At 36.7% G+C, this 10,795-nt stretch overlaps 1 pseudogene; it reads right to left on the reverse strand.

Annotated features, from left to right (window-relative positions):
- Window positions 1–496: 496 nt before the first annotated feature.
- LOC101680637 lies at window positions 497–1,081 on the reverse strand (annotated as a pseudogene).
- Window positions 1,082–10,795: the final 9,714 nt, after the last annotated feature.

Below are 10,795 nucleotides of genomic sequence, written 5' to 3' on the forward strand. Positions count from 1 at the left end.
CATAATAAGAGGATCAAATATTTTTAAGTTTTCATGGCTCTTATTTTTATATAACACATTGGAGCCACCAATTAACTTTTACTCATTTCTAGTTTGATTAGCCTTATAGTTCGTAGAACGTTCTTCCAGGTGTTAATAATAAGTAGATTTTTTTTTTAGCTAAAGTTTTCAAAGTTTAAATAAATCTGTGTACTTTTACTTGTATCTGTAACTATGCTCATAGGAATTTAGTAAGTTCCTTAAGAGGTAGTAGCCTGACATCACTTTATTTTTTTTTATATGAGCAATCATCTGATTTATAAAAATATGCAATAATATTTAAAGTGATACAAAATATCAATTTCAAAACAACATAAAAAAGTGAGTGTAATAAACATACTCAGCTCATAACAGAACAATTGGATAAGAAGAATAATTCATGCCATAGCATATTGCCAATATGAACTGGCAACAAAAAGTTGATAAAGAAAGGCAGGGGAACTCTGTCTTTTAAGAATTAGAACTGAAGGGCTCCATAGTCATCTGGCATCTGCTCCATGCTGTACCTATGATTAGAAATATACACGATGGGAACTCCAGGAATCTTCCTGATCCTTTGTTTAAGGTCCGGGTCAACTAACACTTGTGCCTAGTTACTCTCTGTATGAAGCAGTCATCTGCATAGGTTCCTTTGTGTGTGCATGGTAATCTTTCAGATCTTGGATCCTTGGCAATCTTTAGATCTGCTTGATACTTTTATCCCAGTTTCTCAATTTCAGCCATTACACAGTCAGTTATATAAGGGATATACTTGGTATAAAGACAATCCATCATTGACCGTACTAAGTCAAGTTTGACCTTTAACAGAAAAGTTGATGAAGTTTGTATCAACCACGATGTGGTAAGGTGAGCCCAGCTGTGTGTTATATTGGAAGAACAAGCAGGAAGGGTGTTGGGGGACTTCTCTTTCCTTGAGTGCACTGGGATCTTTCTTTCCTTTCTTTTTAGGTTTTAATCTATCCTTCTCTTTAAGCCTCTGATCTTGGAGACTAAGCATTCGCTTCATGGTTGCATACTTTCTTGCTTTCTTTTGCTTCCCCATGTTCACGATGTACATTTGTTACTTCCAGAATCACTGCCTGATATCACTTTAATTCATTCATTCATTCCTTCACTTAACAGATATCTACTGAGTCCCTACCTTGCATAAGCTGTTGCCCCAAGAAATAAGGACAAAGCTACAGGTAGGAAAGAGAAGATACTGCCTTTTTGTGCCATTATAAATGGAATTTATGACATGGAAAAGGGGTACCTGGATGACTCAGTCACTTAAGGATCTGACTCTTGATTTCTCTTCATTGTGGCTTAGGTCAGGATCTCAGGGTCATGAGATCGAGCACCTGTGTGGAGATCTGGGGGTCATACTCAGCATAGAGTCTGCTTGTCCCTCTCCCTCCTCCTCTATCCTTCCCTCCATCTTACCTGCTGGCCTGGGCATGGGCACATGTGTGTACATTCTCTCTCTCTCTCAGATAAAGAAGTAAAATATTGAAAAATAAGTGAACAAAAGTACACATACTGAGAACGATATGAAATCATGTACAGTACTGTTCCTACAAAGATGACCAATTACCATGTTGGTATATTTATTTTCTCTTTTTCTTAATAAGGTTTAAAATGAAATATTTGGTGAAGAGATTTTACTCCTCTTTTAAACATAACAATCCAAATTCTGAAGGCAATCACATTAGAATGTAAGGGTCTTAGGTGGGTCAAGTAAGAATCCTACATCACTTGAACCAATGTCCTCAACCTTTTTGAAAACTGAAAATAAGCCAGATTTTCTTTGTTGCATGTTTTCCACTAGCTATTGCTTAACAGAGAACATTTCAGAAGCCTCTCTTTGCATTGCTGTCTTGATTTTCTTTTTTTCAATTTCAGCAGAGTGGCTCATAAATAAACATGTTCACGGCTCAGGTTGGGAGTGACAGTTTATTCCTACTATTTTGATGGATTGTACAAGATATCTACAGTTCTCTTCTCTAACTAAACATCCATGCATGGACTGTAAAATTAATCATAACATGGCAGGATGCCTAAGAATTTGGAACTGTTTCTCTCTTGGTGACTCTCAGTGTCAAAGTGAAACTTTCCTTTCAGTAATGATAATTAACAAAACCTACAAAACTCACTTTTGGAAATTTACTCTCTAACTGATGTATGTATTGCCCTTTCTCTCATAAACAAAGCTTCATGTGCTCAGATGTCTATAGATTCTTTTTGATTAGAAAGTAAATCTTGTCCTTTGGTCATTGAATCATTATTGATGCTTTTAATGAAAACTTGTGATATTTTTCACATATCTGCTGATGACCTTGATGTCTGTGTACATAGGCAGTGCTTCATCATTAAAGATTGGCACCCAACTGTGGTAATGCCCTTCTGTGAACCCCAGCTGCTGTGCACCTTGAGAACAAGCTTGGCCCTAATTGCAGGGGAAATGGGAGGTAAAGGGAAGGCTGTGTATATATCACTTAGGCCCAATACAAGGGGATGTCACACTTGTTCGAATGTTTACTCTCTTTTTTATTCTTCTTCCAGCTGAGTTCTTTCAACTCACTGGGAAGACGCTGGTGCTTGAGAACTGAAGGTCATGAATTCTATCTCACTGGCAGGTTTCATGGATGTGGTTAGCAGATGACTATGATGTCTGTATTCTTTGTATATAGGTCACAGATCATTAAACATCACTTCCATTAACATCTGCTTCTGTCTTTCAACAATAATGTATGTGAGCCAATGGAATGTCTTAACAGGGGAAAGGTAACAAATTTATTGGCCCTGCTTTACAGGCATCTTTGCACACATAAACACAGAAAATATTAATGGCTATACATTATATGATCATCACAGGAAATATTTTCTCTTGTGTGCTACATAAAAAACACTATGACTGAATGAATAATTCAAAAAAGTTGAACCCCCTTTCTTGAGAGCCTACTAATCCAGCCTCATAATGTCCCTCTTCCCTTTCACATCTCTCCTTTCTTGTTGCCTACCCTTTGTTCGCAGTGCTGGATGACTGCAGAACCTTCCATCTAGTCTCCACATCTCCCATGTGGTCTCCTGTGTCTCTGTCATATTGACTTGTTATAGCACTTCTTTTTGCATCAGCCTCCTGCTCAGAATCCATCAATGGTTCCTTTTTGACACAAAGCATGCACATTCTTTAGTCCGAAATTCAGAGTTCATTATGATACGAACTAAGCCTCTCTTTTAATTATTATTTCTTACTGCTAGGCTACTATATGAATCACACCATGTGAGAGAGAGTTGCATAGTCAATGTCTAGGATATCAAACCGAATGAGTCTGTAGTTTTAACACTAGTCTTCCCTCTTATGAAGCATTTCTCTCTCTCTCTCTTTTTTTTGTCTTTATTTATTTTTTTTAAATTTTCTTTTATTTGTTTTCAGTGTTCCAGAATTCATTGTTTATGCACCACACCCAGTGCTCTATGCAATACGTGGCCTCCTTAATAACCACCACCCACCACCCCACCACATTCCCCTCCAAAATCCTCAGTTTGTTTCTCAGAGTCCACAGTCTCTCATGGTTTGTCTCCCCCTCAAATTTCCCCCAACTTAGTTTTCTCCATCTCCCGATGCATTTCCAAAAGTTATTTGATTTTGAGTCTTCCCTTCACTGGGGACAACCACCAATTTTGCTGGATAATGAATGAGTGGAAGTAAAGTGCCTGCATAGTACTTAAGGCATAGGAGATACTTTATTAAGGAAGCTGGTGGTAATAGCGATAGTGCTGGCAGATTCTCCCCACTAGTACTTCCCAAACATTTTTGTTACTCAAGTCCAATCCTTCAATTAAATGACAACTTTCTTTCTTGTCTTATGAGTTTTTTTTATGATTATTATCCTGCTACTAGATTTTTGCCCTCCCTCATTCTAACAATCTAATTATCTGCATCATTAATTTGTGTTTTAAACTCTGTTTTATTTTCCATATCAAGATTGGTAGCTACTAGAAGGGACATCCCTTATGTTATATCTGTTATCAGTTCTTTGCTACAATGGCAATCTCACAATTGTGTAAAGCATTTAATGTAGATTTGTTGGTTAATTTATCTGATATATTACACAGTCAATGCTATACGTCAAAGAATATGGCTTTGTGGCTAGTTTAAATAGAACTTAATATTTTTATGTGAACTTTCACTAATAGTCTGAGTTCAGCTCTAAGAGAAATGCAGTTTACTAGTTGATAACAGCAATTTCCAAATAGCCAAGATTTCACTTCTTTCGGTTTCAGCTAACTTTGTAATATCACAGAGATCCTTGTTGAACTGAGTAACACCACCAGCTTATTTTTATCCTATGTACTTTGTGTCAGGAACATACTAATCTTCCATATTGCCCTGAACACGTTATATTATTATTCCCATTTTATAGACAATAGCACTAAAACTCAGAGACAATAAGAATAGTTCCCAAGTGTGGAGAGCTACTTTGATAGATTAGAGTAATATTCAGCAAATGTTCACTAAAATCCCTGATCCGTTCTTGGGATGCAGTACATTCTATGCCTTACTTTGATCTGGTCACATGACTTTGACAATGGAAGATCCATACTTGTATATTATATAAGCAGAGACTTTAAATGTGTTGTGTAGTTTAGCTTGCCTTTTGCCCTTCTGTTATTTACTATGATAAGGAAATACCCTGGGGGAGCCAGCAATCCATTGAAGATGTACATAGCCCTGACCTATAGTGAGAAGTCAAACCCATGCTGACCACTGCTTGAAGCAAAGCTGCACACCCAAGCACAGGCCATTGGACCAAATTGCCTTGATCTATTGACCCATGAACTAGAAAATTATACTGGGGATGGTCTGTTGAGTAGCATGGCAATAGATGACAAATACACTAAAAATTGGATGAGTTAGGATCTGAACTCAGATCTTTCTCAATCCATGTACTTTTCACTATACCACACTTCATCAGCCAAAAGGCACAGAGAAGGACTTCATTTGGAATGCTATTCAAAGTCTCAGCTTACATGATTTCATATCGATCAAAATAACATTCTGCTTTCCTTACATTGCTACAAGAATATTTCTATGAAAAGCACTCTGATTGTCAAAATGAATGTCATTAAAAATCCTTTCTTAATGTCTGTGAATCCATTTTTGGCATACTATTTGTACAGTGAGGACATCCAAACCACAAAACTGCTTCAAATGTCTGCTCTCACATATGTACACTACTCTAAACAAAGCCTGCTTGAGGTGAATTCATTACCACAAGATAGTTCTAAATCAAATATAAAGTTTAGGAACTGATTATATATTCACCAATGGTAAACAGTAATTTTTCAGAGGTAGAAGGTAAGCTACTTACTTTAGAAAGTCACATCAAATTGGAGAGTGGATGATTAACAAAATGTTAATTGCCAAATGTGGTAGGTAATTGAAAATGTGATAATTGACATATAATTTTGGCTATTAGCACATCATTCACTGCTTATAATACTTGTATGTCCTTCTGATGAAAATACTGAATGCCCAAAATAGATTACTAACAAACTTAACTGGCTTGAATACATGACACTTGATTAACCAGTGCTAACTAGTAGTTTTTAGTTGGCATCTAACTTTGCCAACATCTCATCATGTTCATTATCATTATCATTTTTAAATTTTATTTCCAAGTCCCCAAATCCTTAAATAGCAGCAACCTTGTCAAAAAAAATGTTGGTTTTTCATTTGACATCTGAAATGTCACACATTTAAATTCCTGTTAGCTACCACTTCTCTTTCCTTAAGTGCTAGCTTGATAGTGATTATGGAGATGGTTGCAAAGATGGCTGCCAACAATTCATCACATTCACCTACATGCATATCCTACCCTCCAACCATGAGATGGAATCCATTTTCCATCTCCTCAAATCTTAGTTGCCCTTGTGACTTGCTTTGACCAACAGAATGTGGCAGAAGTGACAGATCTAGGCCTTAAAAAAGCTGGTTTCTTAAGTTTTTGTGCTCTTGGCATCCAGCTTCCCTGTAAAGAAGCATGGGCAAGACTTCTGAGTGATGAAAGACTCTGAGTGCAGAAAGAGTCCCAAACAGTCCTACAGCTCTTTCTAACTACTCTATCTGAAGTGCCAGACATATGAGCTAAGCCATCTCTGGTCCTCAAGCCCTAGTCAAGCTACCCCAGACAATGCCACATAGAACAGAGAAAAGAGGCCCCCAAATGGCAGAAAGATGATATATAAAAATAGTAAATGTTTTAAGTCACTAAGTTTTGGGATGGTTTGTTATGCAACATTAATTACTAAAGCAATGATATAAGATAAAACAAGACAGAGCCTTTCACAATATTTTTTAACCTTGCCTGTGTATGATCTCAGTTCTGATGAAAACATTTCACCAATATATTTTCCATTCCAATTAAAATCATTACAAAGTCATGTTTTATTGCATTCTTTCCCCATTTTTATCCAATTTGCACTATTGAATAGCTCAGTGATCTTTCAATTATCATTTTTATAAATATACACGTGTATTTAGCAGAAAAATCTAAAGTCCATATATAAGATATAGATAAGTCGATAATTTTTAATTTGGTTTACAATAATATTTATATTGAAAATGAGTCATTTCATAGAATTTTTAACAGTATAGGGTAATAATCACCCAAACATTGGAAAATATTTACTTCCATAGACTATTTCAATGTTCTTTGACTATATATTTTTATATCCAAATCTTCCATAATATAGAGTAATTAGCTACTCTTCCATAATAACTATGTTTAAAAGTGAATTATAATTAAGTACAATTAATTACCAAGTAGCAATAGAAAGAATAATGGTTTCAACTTTGCTTTAAACTTTCAATAATTTATTTCCTTCAAAGTATGGGTGTATACATAATCTGAAAATATTTTGTTAAAATTTTGTACAGATAATTATGGTAATAGTAATCTTAGCATGTTATTTTTAAATTCATGTACTCCTGACCACTGTGTCTGACAAGCAAAATGAAACCGCCCAAAATAAACAGACCATGAATATATTCTGTGCATACCAATTCAACTGAGAATCATTTTACCTACATTTTCAAGATTAAATAAGTCCATATTAAGTAGAAAAGTCAATGACAAAAAGGCAGTAGATCAATATTAAAGCTAATTTAGTCAATGTTTGGATATCATTTTGGATCAAAAGTCAGCATTACTCATATGAAGATAATAGAGGTGAATTGGAAACAAACTATGGTTTAACTCTCCTGATTTGATATGTCTATTGAATAGAAATTATGGTGTTGGAATTCTTGACTCAGATTGCCCAGATGAACACTGAATATTTGCAACCTCAAGAGGAATAAGAGAACTTTGGGAAGTAATCGACCTCAAGTTCAGAATCTGAAATGTTTAACTTTGACTCTAACAGAGACAAGTTCAAAAATTAATGACCGGGAATGTCTCAGGATTTTTCACGATTCATCCTTTTTTAACAATCACAAGGGAAGGGAAGGGCTTGGGGAATGCACCTTCATACGCAAGATGAGAAGAGAGGCCGTAAAACCCTAGTATGATTATCATTGTTATTTTAGGAATTAAAATATTGAGGACCGTGTAAGAGAGCTGGGCTGTTTTGAAACAATCTGCACCGTTGTCACAATTTGTATAGAGTAGTTCGAGAGTTTTGCCACCTAAAAAGCTGGCTCTAGAACTCTAATTTTAGGAACAGAACTGTCTGTGTTTGGGGGAAAAAAAGACACTTGGAGGTAATAGGTGAGACTCCGTAGAAGCCAGGCCAGCCCATAAAGGCGATTGTAATGTTTCTTTGGGCTGGGTGTGAATAAAGATGCTCATTCCAGTGCCTTTAGAGTAGGGGGAATAGGGACAAAGGGAATGGCTGGCCAATGGGAGAGGATAAAACCTGAACCAAAGAAATGGATCTGAAGCTTTAGGAGCAGTAGTACTTCCAATGCAAAGTATTTTTCTTTGAACGACTTTATGTTTTAGAGCACTTTTAGGTTCACGGTGAGAGTACAGAGAGTTTGTGTCTGCCCAGCACTCCCATCCCCAGCCTCGACCACTATCCACATCCCACCCCCGGCTGGAGTGTGTGTTAAACTGATGAAGAAACACGGACACGTTTCTATTACACTAAGACTATACTTCACATTAGGGTTCACTCCAGGTTTTGCACATTGTGTGCATTTTGACAGATGTGTAAAAATATATACCCACCATTATAGTATCAAATAGAGTAATTTCCATGCCCTAGGTACTCTGTGTGCTCTGCTATTGATCCCTCCCTTCCCAACCACACACTGTGGGATTTTTAAGTTGTGAGCCTTGCTATGCACTTCTATCCCTCTAACTCTTAATGAAGCTTTATATACAAAGTATACTGAGCTCCTCTTTAGTGTTAGCATGTAAAATGGGATAAGACAATCTAGACACTTAGTCAATCCCTAAATATAAATAAGAGAGCAATTGCAAAGCAAAAATATCTTTAGAAATCTTGAGAAAGATATTTGATTCTCCATAAACTGCAACATAGAGCTTTGAAACAATTCCATTAAGATCCAAAGAAACTGGGGTGCCTGGGTGGCTCATTGGTTAAGTGTCTGACTCTTGATTTCAGCTCAGGTCATGATCTCAGGGTTGTGAGATCGAGCCCTGCATCAGGATTCACTAGGTGTAGAGCCTGCATAAGAACAACTTTTAGCTGACATCTGCATTAGACAAGTTAGATAATATTTTATTTTATTATTTTTTTAAGATTTTATTTATTTATTTGACAGAGAGAGATCACAAGTAGGCAGAGAGGCAAGCAGAGAGAGAGAGAGGAGGAAGCAGGCTCCCTGCTGAGCAGAGAGCCCAATGCGGGACTCGATCCCAGGATCCTGAGACCATGACCTGAGCCGAAGGCAGCGGCTTAACCCATTGAGCCACCCAGGCGCCCTAGATAATATTTTAAATGCATTTGACAATAAACCAAAACAAGAGCCTTCAATTTGGGAGTGGTAGGAGTAGCCATTGTAAAATTAAGTAAATTGCCCAGTCTCTCTGTATGCTTCATCAAAAAACACTTAGATCACCATTTCCTTAGCTAGCTGAGTTATACCCACATAATAAACTGACCAATCAAATCTTAAATGGGTTAGCCTTCAAGTAATACTTTTTGCTATTCATAAAGAGCTGACAATTTTTGACATATAGATTTTTTTTTTCCTTTTTTTTAGGTGGGGAGGACTCTTTCAAGTAAATGGAAAGGAATTTCAGAGTATTGCTCTCTCTGGGAAACTTGGTAATAAATAAAACAAAACAACATCAACAACAACAAAAACCTCAAAGAATTTTTTCAAAGGAATGGATTTTTCTAAAGGAAAGATACTCATTTAAACCGTATATAATCAAAATAAATCAGGGAATAAGCCATTTTGGATAGAGGAGGAAATCTTCAATCCAACAGCCTTGAGAGCATACATTGAACAGAAATGTCAGCAGAGAGAAGGGAGGGAGTCATCCTGTGTTAGAGCTGGATGAGCAGTATGGGTTGGGAGAAAAAACAAAGAGTGCACTGACAGCAATCAGAGAAAAGCAGTGTGGACCCTAGAGAATTTGAAGAGATCACTGTAGGGTGTCTGTCCCACAGGGAAAAAAGAAGGGTTAAAAATATAACAGAAGGAAGAAAAGCAGAAAAACAGCAAAAAATATTAGTATGTGCAAGAAAGGGAGCAAAGTATTGCAATAATAGCGATATCTAAAGTAATATGCAATAAAAATAATGAAACCAAGACATATGGTAGCAGTTAAGAGGGTAAACTCTAGAACCAACACACTTGGGTTCAAATTCAGATGCTATCCCTACTGGCTGTGTCATCTTGGGCAAGATACTTAACCACACTGAACCTCAGTTGTTTTTTTTTGTTTGTTTGTTTGTTTTGTTTTGTTTTTACTGTATAATGGGGCTACTGACTGCATTCCTTCCTCATTGGTCCACAAGGTCTGCATGAGCTAATCTACATAAAGCACTTAGAATGGTGCTAGCATATAGTGAGCACTCAATACATATTATTTATTAATATTATTAATATCAACCAATTTGTAATAATGATAATAATGAATATTATAACTGCTAATATAAGTAAACCACTGTAATATAAAATAATTGGAAAAGAAATAGGACAACAGAACAGCTAGTTGGAGCAAGTTGATTCATGACTACAACTTGTGACGTATTAACAGTTAGCTCGAGAGAAAGCACGCAAAGATTTAGGTGGATTTCTATGATCCAGCTCTGGAATTGAGTCTTTTCCTCCAGTCCTGAGCAAGGAGCCACACACAAGCAGCCTTCATTGGACTCCTGTGTATATTTCATGTAGCAATGTCTGAATTAGTTGTATGTAACTAATAAAATAGCTTACTAAATCAGGTTATGGTTTTTTAGCCATATTGTTCTCATTAAACAAGTCTCCGTTCTGTTTTTGTTTGTGTATGGTTTCAATCCTTAAATCCTAACTAGGAAACTTCATAGAAATGATGCCTGGATCAGCCTGAAGTTCATTGAGCTTGCACAGGGAGGCTCTTCCAGGCTGAGGAGCTACATTGGCTGGGTCCATATCCACGTGGATAACAAAGAGCATCCTGATAGTCCAGTAGCATTGAGGAGAACTGGCACTACCTTCCTGGATTTATGTAACCTTTGTCTGGGAAGGGCTATCCATCTCACATGCATTAGCTTGTTACTGATGGACTTTCTCTGAGAATGCAATTTTCAG

The sequence above is a fragment of the Mustela putorius genome, unplaced genomic scaffold (genome assembly GCF_011764305.1).
Source record: "Mustela putorius furo isolate JIRA1106 unplaced genomic scaffold, ASM1176430v1.1 tig00000759_pilon_pilon_pilon, whole genome shotgun sequence".
NCBI classification, from domain to species: Eukaryota; Metazoa; Chordata; class Mammalia; order Carnivora; family Mustelidae; genus Mustela; species Mustela putorius.